Raw genomic sequence first — 16,335 nt, 5'->3', positions numbered from 1 at the left:
CAACACCCACGCAGGAAGCCAAGCTCCTCGGCAGAGCAGCCCTGGGAAACTCAGCACTTTGGTTTGTGAGGGGACATATAAAAATATTTTTGGTGTCAATTTTCCTGGATGATTCCAGCTTGTGAAAATTGAAGGCAGGCACTAACCTTGCTGTTCCGGAGCAGTTGGTGCTAGAACGTCTGAAGCTTCTTGTTTCATGAGCTTTTTAAAAAAAAAACCTCTGAAAACAGGAGAATGTCATGGGAACACTCCTGAGACCCCTGAGCCTGGAGGTGGTAGGAGGCTTGCAATAACACATCCATTCATTTAAAAGATTATTTTGGAGGTAAAACCACTTCCTATGTAGATGGCAAAAGGAGAAGAGTTTCTACTTCACAGCATATTTTTAATATAAGAAAGCTCATTTTCGGTGAGAAAAACTCCATTTATCTTTGAGTACCAGGCATTCCTCTAGGAAAGCTGATGTAAACATACAGAGCTGTTAAAGATTTAATGAGATCCCACTAGTATGTGTTGTGCATTATCTAATGAGATCACATAGGTTCTCCTCTCAGCACCTCCTCCTCTACTGAAATCAGGCACCTTCTCTGCTCCAGCAAGGCCCCCGATTAATATTGCCTTGACGTAATTGTTCATTCAACACGACTGCTAATTTGTCAGTGGAGCTATCCCAGGGTCTTGCTCCAAGAGATATGAAAACAATAACCTTGTGACCAAGAGACAGGCCTAATGTTTTCACTGCTGAACTGTTGAAAGGGTGTTTTATGTGAAGGAGAAGGGAATGAGTCATCCAGCAAGGGGGTACAGGGGTAATACTTCTGAAAAGAAAGAAAAGGAGTATAAAAACACCCAAGTTATCCTTCCCTAATGCGAATCAGAAAATTGATAGTCAAGAAAAAAAGCCAATACATACAAACTGAACCAGAGAAATGCATCAAGCTGCAAATCAAATGAATGCTAGGCATGGTTATTAAAAATTTGTGCATTCAAAAACACATGTGTGCATGCTTTGTCTTGCAATGCATATCCATCACTAAAGCACTGGTGTGCAGCTCACAAATAAATTACCTTTTAATAACAAAAATGTGCCCCATTCCAGTAATGCCAACTGCAGCACAACCCAAAACAACCGCTGGTAAAAACCAAAAATCATATTTCAAAGAAGCTCTGAAGATTAGCCTGTGGCTTCCACTAAACTGTGTCTCTCTGATTCCTGCTGGGTGACACAATGGGCTGGCTTAGCACAGCCTGGCCTCTGAACTCAGCCCTACAAGCCTCGAATCCTTGAAACGGCACCCGCACTGTCTATCAGATTTTCAAAGCTACACATATCCTGCTCAATATAAAATATTCTCTTCTTTCTCTGCCCATTTGTCTGTGGCACATCTGTATGCCCCTTCTCCCTACTTTTTTATAAAAGTCCTCAGAGTCTTTTGTGCTTGTATTCCTTTCAACATCTGCAAAAGAAATCATTTCTCTTAGAAACAGTGTAAGGGTCGGGGAATACACACAATAGCTGGAAATACTGTTTAAGGTCCAGAGGGAAGAACTTTTTTTCATCTATGAAAATGTGCTTTTCCAATGCAATGCAATATTCAAACTCAACCTCCCTCCCTTCTAACCACCACCACCACCACCCCCCTACCAAGAAAAAAAAAATCACAAGGTGGAACAGGCTCATCTAAAGCAAAATATACTTGAGAGAACAGATGTGGCAAAACAAAACCCATAGCTTTCCATGAAGAGCTGCCAAAAATAACACTGGCTCGGCAGGCATGTGATCTTCAGAGGAGTTTGCTACTTGAATGAGTCAGAATGGTGATTCCATTTTTACCTCTTCAGTGAACAGGAAACACATTCTCCTTGAGCACCAAATTCTCCTGCAGTGGCCCACTTACACTGGATTATATCAGTCAGCTTTGCAGGTGCTGAGACAAAGTGGAAAGTGTGTAATGGTTTCCTCCAGTTTGAGAAGTTGAGCTTAATTGAGACAAAACCCCAAAGGTCATCTGGAAGTGTATGTAAAAGCAGATACCTGTGTATACATACCTGGAATGAGGAGCTACAAGAGAAAGGGGGAAGTAATTTAAAATATCCTTTTCAATAGAGAAAGAATTGGGCTCTGCCCAGAAAATACACTTCATTCTAGGATGCAAAGCTTGTAAACTTTATGAAAAAAGATTTTAGGATGTGGCTGATCTCACCAATCCAGCAGGTGTCCTTCAGCTCATTGCTCTTGAATGAAAATGTTTTTGTTTAATTTTTTACAGAGAAATGTAGTGCAAATGGCCTCATAAAATTTCAGGGTTTGGTATTCAACTGTCAGAGCTCGGGACCCTCAGAATCAACATCTCTGTTCTCAGTAGCCGAGTTTTTATAGTGAAGAAGCAAAGTTAGTATTGATTCCATGTCTCAGGAGGAGTTTGCAGACCACCTCTTGGAGTATGCCATCCTTTGTCTTGTCAAAGAAGAAAAAGTGGGGCTGGAGTTGCTAAGAAGAACAAATAGGAGTCTTTGCAGGTTCTTTTTCTTTAAGAAATGCATTTAAATGGAAAAAAAAATGTTCCATGAAAAACTGTTACTCTCTCAAGTGCCTTCCATATCTCTAGGAAGAATCATTTTAATTTTGTAATAACTAAGCATATGATATCCCAGTTCTCTGGGGGAACCACAATGATTTTATTTGCCAGTTCTACAAGAACCAGAATGATAATATTTGTATCTTCCCATTCAAATATTGCCAGGTTTCCTGTGAAATATCTCGGAGATAATTTCTGTATTCCTGAAAAATATTGTCCACATTGTCCAGTACAACACAAAAGAACAGAGGGAAGTCCAGTTGGAGAGTTGGTTGATTTCAGGCCTGGTAGACCTTTCACCAAGTAAAAAGATAAAGTGGGAGTTGGGAAGTACTGGTTAGTTTGGTCCTGGGAAAACTACCTTTCATTGATGAAAAGAAATAAATTAGTATTGAAACATCTTGGATGAAAGTACTGAAAATAGCAAAAGGGATCATAGACCAGCTCCAGACAAATGCAGTCTCTCATCAGAAATATTAAGTCATATTGTTTCTGTTGGAGGTTTGAACAACTTGAGTTGAAGTCCGTTGCCAAGACTTTCAAAAACAACTGATGGAGAAAGTTGTTCAGAGGCTTGAGTAGTGCCCGATTTTCACCAGGTTTGGGTATTCAGCAGCTTCTAAAAATCAGGCCAAGTGCTTTCCAAATTGAGAAAACACATCTGACAATTCCTGACTGGAAAATGTGGTCAACACAGGGCTGTAGGTGCTCACGTCTTTAGAAAAGCAGTCCAAGGTTCCCTCAAGTTAGGAACCTGACATTTCCAGAATGAGAAGGCTGTTTGGAAAATGTTAGCCTCCAACTCTGTTTTAGCTTTTCTAGGTATTAACATGGGAAAAAAAATATTGCCTAATGACTAAATATGATCATTATGATCATTATGTAGTTGCTCATTGAGCTGAGAAAGTGCAATAATATGTGGGAAATAATAGTGCCAAGCTAGAGGTGAGGCACAGTTCACTCATGAAAAGGCAGTGACAAAACTCACTACCACTGGATCTCTAATTTAAAGCAGCCTCTTGATACAAGATAAAGTAGCTGTTTTGTGACACTGTAACTTTACATCTCCCTGTTGCAGGATTTGTGGATTTCTGTTACTCTTTAATTATTTAAATAAAAAGCTGATTTTTCAGCACTCAGAGGAGATAAGGAAATGAGAAAGCACCAAGGATTTTCAAACCAGTTAGTCCATCTTGTTGACATAATACTGTGGAACTTGTTTTCTTTTTATTTCCTTTTTCTTTTTTGGTTGCTTTTTTTTTTCAGATTTAAGAATTGATTACAGTTTTAAAAAGGGGGGGGGGAAGGAAAGGAAAGCCATTTGTATCTAAATCACAGGTGTCTTCACTGCAAGATTTCATATCTAAATAACATAAATTAAACTTTCCTCTGTTTTAATAAAGCACCTGGCAATGTAGTCTGTGCTTACTGACCAGCTCACATGTCAGAAAACACCAGTTGTTCACAGTTTCCACAGTCTTGTTTATAAGTACTGGTCCACCTTTCCCTTTCCAACCAGCACTGCCCAGAGTGTTTCATTGTACCATCCCTGAGTTAAAGCAAGAAATTCTGGACATTTTGATAGATCTGAGTTGCCAAGAAAACAGAAGAAGGAGGCAAGATCAAAGACCAGCCTGCTTTCAGGAAAATACACCATAATTCGTGAACTTCTTTGTGGTAAATCTGTGGCCCAGCATCTTGCTTTTGATCAGGATCAGTGGGACCTGCCTACAGGAGAAAATGTAATCAGAACACCTATATACACACCATTTGATAATAGGGTCATTCATTCTATCTCAAATGTCCTCCTCTTTGCTTTAAATTTAAAACAAACCAGAAAGTTGCTCTGTCACCTACTCATTCAAGCACAAATGGGTGTTGTAATTAATTCCTGCACATTATATGGCTGTGGAGATATTTTTATACAGCATCGAAATTATTACGTAATGTTCTGACACATAATGACTGATTTTTAACTGGTGCATAAGTATATCACTGTGCACTTGGGTGGCATCAGCTGATTGCTGATACACTTAAACTCTTCATTACTTTTTTTTTAAGGTGGATCCTTTTGTTTTATGCTTGAGCTTTGGTTCTGCTCTCACTTTTAGAGGCAACATAGATTTTATATGTTGATTCTTCTTTGTTCTCCCCTGTAAAACAGAAATCTTCTAAAAAATCATTTTCTATTTAGTTTAATAGCCCCAAACCTTGGCAACTCCAAGGTCATATTTTGCCACAAAAAAATTAATCCAAAGAGAACTGAGAGAAGACCCAGAAGAACAGACTTCCAAAGGGCTGCAATTGTGACAGTGTTAGTGAGACCCATTTTCCCAGCTCCAGTCAAAGGTTTATTGAATAATAATTGTTGATCTTTGCAGATCTTTGAAAGCTCTGATTTTCCTGTCCCTCAATTACATTCACAGAAAACCCTGTTGGTATTTTTTTAGAAAGTATTACTGTGAGGTCAGTATGTCTGAAGACATCTATATCATGTACCCAAACACCCTATTTTTGCATTATCAAGGTGCTGAAGGACTGTGTTTCTACCCTCCTCTCCCAACTGCCTGCTCAGCTACAGCCCACACGGCAGCTGGATTGTAGATGAAGCTCTGGGAAGCCAGAAGGAGCTGCATTCCTGGAAAATGATGAAACCAGGGATTCGTTTTTCATTCCCACCGCTCTCATTAGCAGATAGCAGCCACTTTTATCACTCTGAATATATTACTCAGAAGGCTCTCACCACATCAGGGCTTCACAGTGCTGGATGCTGTACAAACACTCAATGTGTGCGTTCCTTCCATGCAAAGGACAAGAAAATCATTACATCCTTGCCACAAGCACCTCCCCTTTCCTAAGGCACCATCTCCACTCCCTGTGTATATCTCCTGTTAATCACTCAGCGACTGGTGGAAATTCAATAAACACAGGTCTGATGCTCTCTTGATAAGAGACTCACAAACCAAAACAAGCAGAGAGAAGAAAAACTCTCTTCCTCTTTAAAACCCCCCAGCTCTGCTCAAAGGAAGTCTCACACACTTGATGATGCAATTGCTTTTCAAGCCCCAACAGGCAATTTTTCTGCCCCACTGAGAAGCAAAAAGAACTTTTTGCCCCATAAATTCAAGACATGTATTATTACTGATAAAAACAAGAGTAATATGAGATGTTTTATTCTTTTCTGTCAAATCTTTGAGGCCAAAGCGACATTAGGAACTCAGTTGTGGGACTGGAAAATTGAGGGGGAGGGTTGTCTTTTCACAGGAAAGATGAAGCTCTTTTGTATCTAATTGATTGTATCTCTGGGAGCCTGGGCAAAGCCCAACCTGCAGGTAAATGCAGGGCATATCCTCAAGCTGAAGGGGCTGCTCTATGGAGGTTTCATGCCAAGAAAATCCCCTTTCTGCTCAGCAAATTTGCCTTTTTTAACCCCAGAAAGTCTGATTTGCACAATGTACCCTCCTAAAAACCAGCCACTTATTGCAGCTGTCCTTTTATACACCTTCTCCAGGAGGAGACGGACCCAGACATGTTCTGGGAGGAACAGGCTGCTCGTCTGCCTCTGACACCTCCCTGAAATATAGTGCTTCAATAAGCACCTACGCTGCAGGGCATGGCTGGTTTACCCAATTCAACCAGCACGTTCTAGGAACACCACACCCCACCCATGGGCTCAGCCTCTTCCAGCGCCCACTGGTGCCACCCAGGTAATTGCCAACCCAGAGATAGGCTGCACCTGATCTGCCACTCAGGCTCCTTGCACGGTCTACGTGTCAGTGTGATGGCTGTCCGATGGCTTATCCATGCTAGGAAAGGAGTTTCCTGGGTGTTTTGTCAGTGTCTCATTTTTACAAATGTGTATTTTATGTGTATTTCCAGTGGGGAAGGACAATAATGGAGGAGTTGGGGAAGCCAAGGTTAGCTTTGCCATTTTAAGGAAGTCTTCTTGGCTAAGTCTGAAATGACACAGTATCCATGTCACCCCAATTTCCTACTTCTAAAATGAGAATAGGAGCTGCATTGACTGAGAGATGTGCTTGGAAGGACATTTATGAAGTGTTTGCATACCACAGCTGGGAAGGAAGGGGAGCATAGAAGCTCATTTGATGACAAATTTACATTCCCTTAACAGTTATATGTATGAGTTGTCCCTTTTGCCATGCTTGGCCTATTGAACACAAGATTAAAAATTGAGTTGATGTATCAAAGGAACCAGATTCTTTCCTAAAATGAGTGAGATGGCATATAAATCCCTTAATAGACTGGGTAGCATTGTGTCTCCTGATGGACAGGAGAAAAAAGCAAGTGGAACAAGTTTGGGTGACACCAAGCTCTGAAATGAGTGATCATGGTATGTGTGATGGTGTCTTGAAACAGAATTGTCCTTCCAGAAGCTCCATCTGGTGTAGTTATACTATGGGAGTCAAACAGAACAAATTCAATAAAGGCCTCTTTAATTCAGGAGATGCATCTCCTGGGTTACATATAGATCAGAGCATGTGTCTTTTTTTTGTTTGGAGATATGTTGAAAAGTCTCAATTTCATTCCATCAGGAAACAACAGCAAAAAATAGTCATGAAATGTAATTTTTGGAGTTTTGTCAATCCAGACTTGAGGGGTTTGGGGAAGAATTTGAGTTCTCTCAGGGAGACCAGAAGGCAAAGATGAACTGCAAGTGATAGAATCAGATGTTACATATATAAACCAGAATCCTTTGAAAAACAAAAACATCCCATTCCCCTGTGCAGCTTTGCCATGATGCATCCTGACAGAGGCCCAGAAGCATCCTCAGCACAAGGCAAGGCAGTGTGCAACACAAGTGCACTTGACCAGGAGGACAGAATAATTTTTCCTTGATTTCCGTGGGAGCTGCATCCACTTGCAGCCCAGTAAACCTGTCCCTGAGTAACGCAGCAAGTGTGGCTGGGTTTGCATCTCCTGTTCTCTCACACACACCTACGTACACAGACACAGCCATGGGCCTGCTGACTCACTGCCTTCCCAGCAACTGGGGCTCCTTTACTAGTTAAAACATGCTGCTGATACTCTCTCAGCCCTGTGGATTAACCCCTGTCTCCTTCATACACCATCACCCATCGCTCAGCAACAGAAAACAGACTGATCTGGGCCTGATGGGTCCCCTTGGTGGTGATGTGTGGAGACAGACAGATTTTTCTATGAGCTCACTTGACCCTTCAGGGTAAGAAGTGGAAATACTTGTTGTATAGTAAATTGAGCAAACATGACATGGACGGTAAGAGAGAGAGACAAGGAGAGAAGGCACAAATAACGGTGAGGGTTCTACTTATTTCCATGTATAAAGAAACTGTAATGGCTTCACCAAAGAGAAAGGGCCTCTCTTGAAGCACCCAATGCTGACCTTACACCTGCAAAGCCAAATCAGAGATCTGAACAAAGACAGCTGATAGTTTGACATAAAGCATCCTCTAATCCAGTTGGTTTCCTAACATTCAATTATCAAAAAAACCCCATGCTTTTGCCCCTCTAGAGATGTTTTCATGATTTTGTTTTTCTTCTACTTCAAGGTTCAGAGGAGAGCAAACATGCTTTTGTTGTTGTTTTCCAGGTGAATAAAGTTGCAAGATCCCCAAAACTCCATTTTCCTAGCGCAAGAGAACCTGCAATGTATGTTTGCAGTACTTGCCAGGGCACAGAAGTGGCACAAGGCTGCTATTATTGCACAAAAGCAAAAACATATCCTTGGAAAGAATGACAGATACTAGAACTTCAAAAATTTTTGAGCTGCACCATAATCAAACCAAATATCCTATTAAAAAAAGATGTTAGATTATGCTACTTCATTCTACTCTGAACCTTGCTGTTGCATGTAAGGCAGATGTCTCTGCTTGTGAATTCACATTAGGAAGCAGCATGGAGAGCCCTTCAGTTTGCAAAAACAGTGTCTGGCCTCATTCTGGATATGAACTTATCTGTCCTCTCTTCCCTTAGGCCTACAGAGCATGTAGAATTTTGTCCTGATACATCAAGTTTCCAAAATGGGTATTATTTCATCTCAATGCCTCACAAAGGAGTGGTAGGTGGGACTGATTTGAAGCTGCTGTATTCAAATCTCTCATTGCCACACAGTTGCTCCATCTTCAGCTTGCCCTCTTTAATAACTGGTTTGACACAAAGAGAAGTTGGTGCCATCTCAGTCTATTGGCCTGTTGCTTGTATATGGCACTTGAGACATCAAGATGTGAGCAGCCCAAAGGTTTATTACTAACCTTGGTGGTTTGACAGGGGAGAGAAGCTGCTGCCTTGGAATTGCCTCAGTAAAAAGCTGGTTCCAGAGTTTAATGTTTCTGTGACCACCTTGCTTCAATGCAGAGGGGACACCTGTAGCTTCCAAGGGCTTAAGAGTGAGGATGGGAAAAGCTCTATTTCACAGGCTGCCAGTGCTGAGGTTTCCTTCTCTGTGTTTCATTCGTGCTGACGTTTCCCACTGAGCAGCAGCCCTTGCTCCTCTGGAGCACTGGGTGTTTACCCCTCTGGGAGACGCATTCAGCAGATTGAGGTTGCAATTCCACATTGTGCAACGAGGTAGAGCTTGGCCTGACAAGCAAGGAGCAGGTTCCCTGGTACAGACGGCTCGATCAAAGCATTTCTGTCCTCACCTGAAACTTCCCTCCATCACAATCACTGTAACCACACAAGCATCCCTGCCCTATTGCTCCAGCACCTTAAACTGGGGCTGTCAACTAACCTAAATCGTGGCTGTTATAAGATAATCCATTCTACCTGGAAGGTTAAGTCTCTTTTAAAGGGAATTGTTTGTCCAGACATGTAGACATGGTTTCTGCTATGATTTTTGCTGTTCTGGTTTATGACACCTTCCCTGAAGAAACAGATTTTACTAGGAAAGACACTTTTGGGGAGTTTCTGATGCTGTACTTGCATTTACCAAGGATGGCTGTGGTATGAAAATACCACTGAAGAATTGCACTTCTAACCACCCTGGGTATATTATCAACAGATTATAGACATGATCTGACCAAAAGGGGAAGTACCAAACTTGCCAAGGTTTAAACATATTTGTGAACCTAAGAATGAAAAAGGAGATAAATTAGTGATTTAATGTGCCAGCATCACATCAGTCAGACAGATGAAAGGTCTGTAAAGAGCAGCACAAAGTAATCTGGCTATTCTATTCCCACTGAACACCAATTTCCAACAGTCAGAGACAAAAGACATGGAAAAATATCCTAATGTAAACTGGCACAGGGGCCAGAGCAGAAGCAGTTAACATTAATTATGTATTGCCCAAGCACTATAGATAGCACCAAACAGGAAGGGGGAAAACCCATAAAGCTATTAATAATGAACATAAAATTTGTAAATGCACTATGAGGAGTAATTTGCATAGCAATATAAACATGATCTCTATTGCTGAAGAGCTGGAAACAGCACTCTGGTAAAAAAAAAAATCATTGTTTTATATGTTTAAAACTATAGTTCTATTTACTTATTTATAAGCCCATACTATAGTCTCTATTGCTCGGGTTCATGACTGTGTGGAACACAACCACTTGGCTGCTGCAGACATTGCTGTCTGCTGGGCACGCACAAAAACAAACCTGGAGCATTTGCTTTGCAGTGGTCTCAGATGGACAGTGATTACTGGTGATACCTGTGCCTGTTTGAAGTGATAGATGAGCCAAAAATACCACCATCTAGAAGACCTGCTTTCTTACTCTACCCTTGTGTTTAAATTTGCCTTATAAGAAGCCATTGCTTTGGGTTTTATCTTATCAAAGCAGTCAGATCTCTGTCAGAATCAGCCCTAAATATTTCAGTGGAATAAGGAAATATTAGCAGAGACTTTCACCTACCCCATCTCCTTGAAGAGCTCACATCGTTGTCTCCAGTGGCATGTCAACCTGGAACTTGCTGGAATTATTCTAATCTTCAGCATTTGGGTACAAATAAAAATTCACTTATTATATGTAGACCCCACTTGCTATAACGTTTCGGGGGCCCCAGTACCTAAACATAATGTATGGATTGAAAACATCATCATTTACCAAGGGCTGACAAACACAGAATCACAGAATATGCTGAGTTGGAAGGGACCCATAAGGATCATCAAGTCCAACCCTTAGCCCTGCACAGGACCATCCTCAAGAGTCACACCAATGTCCTGACCTCGCTGGGCTGGAGGGCTGTATCATGAGCAGGACACTGGTTCTGTCTTTACATTTATGACAAACCTCAGGCCGTTACGTTTTATCATGGGAAAAAGATGCCAACTTGCATTTATTCTAAGCAGCACTGCTCCAAAACATTCAGAAATAATTAAAACATGGGAAAACAAATGTCATTTGTTATATAATCCACAGGGTTCACCAGGCTTCTCTGGAACTGCCTAGGCTAATTCAGCAGACTGCAGGAGCAATACAAAGCACAATGCCATTTGTCAGATCTAGGAAACCACAGGGTTAATTATGTGCAGCAACTTCAGTGGAGAAACGTCTTCCTTGTTTTCCACTGAGCCTGAGCAGCAGAGTGCTGGTAATCTGCACCTCAACATATGACAGAGATCTCCCTATAACACAGGAGGACAAAGCAGGGGTGAGTCAGCACTCAGGGCTGGGATGGGGTCATCTCCCTCCTTGCCTGAAACTCAGCCAGCCTTGCTCTGCTCCTGAACCTCACCAGAGAGCACATCCCCGAGCCTCAGCTCTGCCTACTCCACTTGGCTGGGGAAGTTTCCTGAGGGCCATGCTAAGTTCTTCACAGCTGGAGGCTGCTTTTGCACATATCACAGACACCTCTTGGTGGGTTGTGATTTTATTTTCCAGAAAGGCCTCCTGGGAGTGTATCTCAGGAACAGGGTATGGGGGAGGATAGGGAAGGATGTGGTCGCATGCTTGATCAGAAAAGCAATAATGAAAAGTGGATAGAGAAGGAGAGAGAGCAGTGGGAGTTTTCTCATCAATCTTGGGTCCTGTTGGGCCAGCAGCCCCTCTGGTATGTTTAGGGATGCTGTGCCTTAACAGCCTTCATTTACTAATGCAGTAATGACCTGCTGGAGGAGGATTTGGCTGCTGTGCTAATTGCATTCCTCTGCTGCACAATAACTTAACACGTTATTAAGATTCCACAGAAGAGGGTCAGGGAATTCATCTCTTTCCAGTGCTCTCCTGACCCCAGCACCATCACACACACACACACACACACACACACACGCGCACACACACACACACACACACACACACACACACACACACACACACACACACACACTCACTCCTCTTTTCCCAAATCCAAATGGAAGTTTTCAAAACCTAGAAAGGAAATATTGCATCATTTGTTACACCAGTGTAGTCACATTTTTTCCTTCATATTCAAGATTTTACTCCCAATTGTAAATAACTCCAAGCTCCTGCTCTCCAGCTTTACACTGTTCTTGTTGAGCAAAAAAGCTCAGAGATGAACTCCATAGTATAATATATCACAACTGCCAGTGGTCTGAGGTATGTTGAATATAAGACCTCCTTTACCCCAGCTCGGGTTTTCACGAGCCCACCCACCTCTGGGAAATGGGAAAAGCACAGTAGAGAGATGTTTTTTCCTTAGGAGTTTTGGTTTGTTTTTGTTTATGGATGACTATTGTGCCATTTCAGCCAAAAGTGGTCCTTCATCGGATGAAAGACTGTACAGAAAAGAATGCAAGGAGACAATGATCATCCCAGTGTGTACCTTTATAGCTTCTATATGGCCAAGAACTGTACAGGCTTTGTCTCAAAGCAAAGTGGAGGGGTAAAATTCTCTGAGAACTGCCAAAAACAATTCAGGGGGTGGAAGGGTGGAAATACAGGGATGAGGGAATCAATTTGGATTACATGACAAAAAAGAGAGCATGGTAAAGGTGAGTGCTGCCCACAGTCTCAAGGACAGCTCTGAATCACTTGCTGGTGCTAGGTGGGGACCTGAGCGACCTTCTCACTGCAATCCTTATCTGCCACCAGAGTGACAGCAAGCAAATGGCTCATATTGCAACCTGGCATTAGTGGAGTTGTGCATTTCACATCACCAATTTCCTCCTCATTTTCAGGTCCCCTCTGCTTTTCTCCCTGCAAAAGGAGGAAAGGCAGAAGTGCATCTTATTAGAGATGATGTCTCTCTTGCATGGCAGTCTTGGTGAGTGGGCTCAATCCACCATGCTGAAATGGCAATGAAACCACCTACTTGGCTCTGAGCGTGGGTCTGAAGGCTGGGGCATTGCCCTGACTCACCAGCAAGGCAGGCACTAGCCTTTCTACTCCCAACACCTGCCCTCAACCCTGCCCATCTCAGTCTTGTCTCCCCTGCTCAATCCAGGCTGCACATCCTCAGCCTGCTCATGCATCCACAGCAGCTTTCCTATTAACATATGTCAGCACCCTTCAGTTTCTTCCTTCATAAATCTTCTACAAACCTCCCCTGTATTACCCCATGTTTAAAATGTAATGATTTTGTCAGGTTGTTCCAAATTTAGTTACTGTCCTGATACTTTTGGACTACTGGATTTTAGAAGGGAAAAGATTGTTTATTTCACTGACCCTTGACAGAGTAACACGTACACTCAGCTCCCTAAATAAATTAATGGCAGTAATCATCATAAATAATAATTGTAAATGAAGGTGTGTGCAAGGTTTAAACTCACTTAATAGAAGCTTTCCTCTGACTCTGTCAGGTTTGTACCACATTTTGGCTTACAATCTAGCCTCTTTTGCTTTTTCTTTTTTAATATAGATCCTCACCATCTATGTAAAAGAGCAAAGAGAAGGCAGCAGATTGCGATCATTTCTACTGTTGAAATGCCACAAAGATTCACCAAGACACTCACCTGGGATAAGTGGGCTACAGGCAGGTTGGCAGCCTGCACCTGTGCAGGTGGATTGATGCCAGCTCAGCCCAACTCCCTGTCACCATCCCCTCCCAGCAAGGTCACAGCAGAGACAGTGCCTGAGTCATCCCTGGATGCAGCCTGGAGCACAGAAACTCCCAGAAAAGGTTGCTTCTGCTGTAATCCACATATAGGTAATGAGAAAATCTCCACAAGAGTTTAGGGTTTATTTCTTCTCTGTTGCTGGGAATGGGCTGGTTTGAGTACCACCAGTTGTCTGCTCTAGAATGATCACAGATTGGTTTAGGGTGGAAAAGCCCTCTAAGACCACTGAGTCCAATCATTAACCAGCCAAGTCCATCACTAAACCATGTCCCCAAATGCCACATCTACACATCTTTTAAATTCCTCCAGGGATGGTGACTCCACTTTCATGGGCAGTCTGTGCCACTGCTTGACAGCCCTTTCCATGAAGAAATTTTTCCTAATATCCAACCTAAACATCCCCTGGTGCAACTTAAGACCATTTCCTCTTGTCGTGTCACTTTTTATTTTGGAGAAAAGGCCCATCTCCACCTGACTACAACTTCCTTTCGGATGGTTTTATAGGGGAATGAGATTCCCCCGACCCTGCTTTTCTCCAGGCTGAGCTCCCCCAGCTCCCTCACCCTCTCCTCACCTGTGCTCCAGATCCTTCACGAGACTCCCTGCCCTTCTCTGGGCAGGTGCTCTTCATTCTCAGGTGCAGAACAGGTTGGTTTTGGATTTTCCCCAAATAAGCTCATTAATGTATTAGTCACAAACAGACTTCAAGGACACTTGACCTCAGTGTCTCTGCTTTGCTCTCTGATCATCTTCCAGCTTCTGCTTCAGCAACAGAAAACTACAAAGAAAAGAAATGGCAGAACCAACAAAACAAGGAAAAGCCAAAGATTAGGGCTGTGGTTGGCTCTGCAAAGCCCAGCCTGTGTGCTCCCTGTAACTATTTCCAGGTTACTCCCATGATGTAAATCCAGGTAGTTAAATAATTATAGAACAAGTCTGACTCTTCAGTTGGATAACTTTTTACATCCCTCCTTGTGTAGGGTTTTAAAAGTTGGGTTTAAAAGTATAGCACAGGCATCTTAAATGATTAGTATTTTATTGAATGATAATTAATACAACTGGGAAAAGTCTGAGAAGCAGTTTGGATAAACAGCAAAGGAGGCCATGCAGAAAGAAAGGGGAAAAAAGAGCAGCAGATGATATAGGAGAAAATAGAGTGACTTTTGAGCTGAAATTTTTCAACAAAGAGCTTTTCTTCTTACTTCCCAGCTCTGCCATTCCCCAATTGCATTAAAGTGGTTGGCAAGATGAATAATATTTTTAGATTAAATATACTGGCAGAACAACAGGAACTGCAGCCCCTTTACTGTTCTGCTGGAAATTTCTGCTGCTGTTTCTGGTAAATATGGCTGGTGGCAGGACCTGGCTTGTAGCTTTAACCACATGTGGGAAGTTCATGGGGCAAAGATGCCAAGTCTAAAATTAACCCCCTTGAAAAAAAAATAGTTTTACAAAAAAGTGCCTGGGGCAGGGTGAGAGTGTTTAGGTCGTTATTTTTAGTCTTTCATTATATTAAGACATGTAGAGATTGGGATTAATTAAGGATAAAAAAAAAGTGGATCTCAACGTTTTCTGGACTGAAATGAATAAAATATTTCCATGGAATACTTTAACCTTAAATCCTCAGACAAGAATCAAGTAAGAGACAGAGCACTAAAGGCAAAGGCTCTCTGAAGCATCCAGTATTGCTGTGGAGAATGAACCAAAGGTGTTGCCAGGCTTTACCATAAGCAGATCATTTCCCTGGACTCCACTACTGGAACCCCAGGATCACCCTAGAAAAAAACTCAGTGTGACATCCTTTGGCTTGCAGAGAACAATTCAATAATGTAACATGAAAGGATGAAAATCTGCAAAGCAAATAAGAAATGCAGCACCAAAACATTGGTGTTTCCTCATTTTGATGAGTTTTTATTTTTGTTTCTTTATGAACTTTTTGAACACATCTCTTGATTTCAGGGGCAATTTAACCCCTTAATTTTGAACTTATAAGTAAAATGTTGCAAATGGTGCTGGACACACTGGTAAATATTTACAATTAACTTTATTAATATCACTAGTATCACCAGCAAACCAAGGCTGGTCTCATAATAACCACTGGTCTGTGTCTGTCACCTCATGTGAAGTATGGGGATTCATCCTTTCTTTGGAAATAGTGTTTTAATCTGGACTCCATGCTTGGCTGAATTTTCTATTCCTTTTTGGGGGAGACAGGCTGTTATCTCAGCCCTTGAGTGTTTTGTTGTTTTTTCTGCTCTGTTTTGAAACAAAAATCTTATGGGAACAGCTGTTGTACAATAGAGATCTGTGCTAATAAGGAGTAGTATGGAGTTGTTAAGTACATTGTATTCCAAGAAAATATTAACATGGAACTACTGAGAAACCTGTATTTATCAGTTGCTTCATGCACATCTTCGGAAATTATCTAAAATAGACACTTAATTATACCTCTCTGCATGTATTCTACCACTTTCTTCATGTCCCAGTCCTCCATGTTATTCACCTTGTGTTTTTAAATCTTCAGTCAAAATTCCAATGTCAGTTTGCAATTGTTTTTTGTAGTTGTTGGGGTTTGAGGGGTTTTTGTTGGTTTTTTTGTTTGGTTGGTTTTGGGTTTTTTTTAAATAATAAGCCCCCAATAAGTCTTTCATTCTGCCAGCAGACATGGACACTAATGTACAAAATATTACATATATATGTTACGGAAAACAGTCCCTGTGCCAATAAAACCAAACAAAAAAAAACCCAAACTTATGGACCATATTAATAACAAAAGAATATCAATATTTTTGCCAGTTT

At 41.7% G+C, this 16,335-nt stretch overlaps 1 long non-coding RNA gene across 1 annotated transcript in view; it reads left to right on the top strand.

Moving 5' to 3' along the window:
- The window catches only part of LOC139680373 (uncharacterized), a 41,436-nt gene extending 28,064 nt beyond the window's left edge, over positions 1-13,372 (top strand). The window contains exon 3 of the long non-coding RNA XR_011699341.1: positions 13,338-13,372. This is a non-coding gene — a long non-coding RNA (uncharacterized lncRNA). The remainder of the gene's footprint in view (positions 1-13,337) is intronic.
- Positions 13,373-16,335: the final 2,963 nt, after the last annotated feature.

This window comes from Pithys albifrons, chromosome 18, assembly GCF_047495875.1.
Source record: "Pithys albifrons albifrons isolate INPA30051 chromosome 18, PitAlb_v1, whole genome shotgun sequence".
Classification (NCBI taxonomy): domain Eukaryota; kingdom Metazoa; phylum Chordata; class Aves; order Passeriformes; family Thamnophilidae; genus Pithys; species Pithys albifrons.
This window is presented reverse-complemented; position numbering and strand designations above follow the sequence as displayed.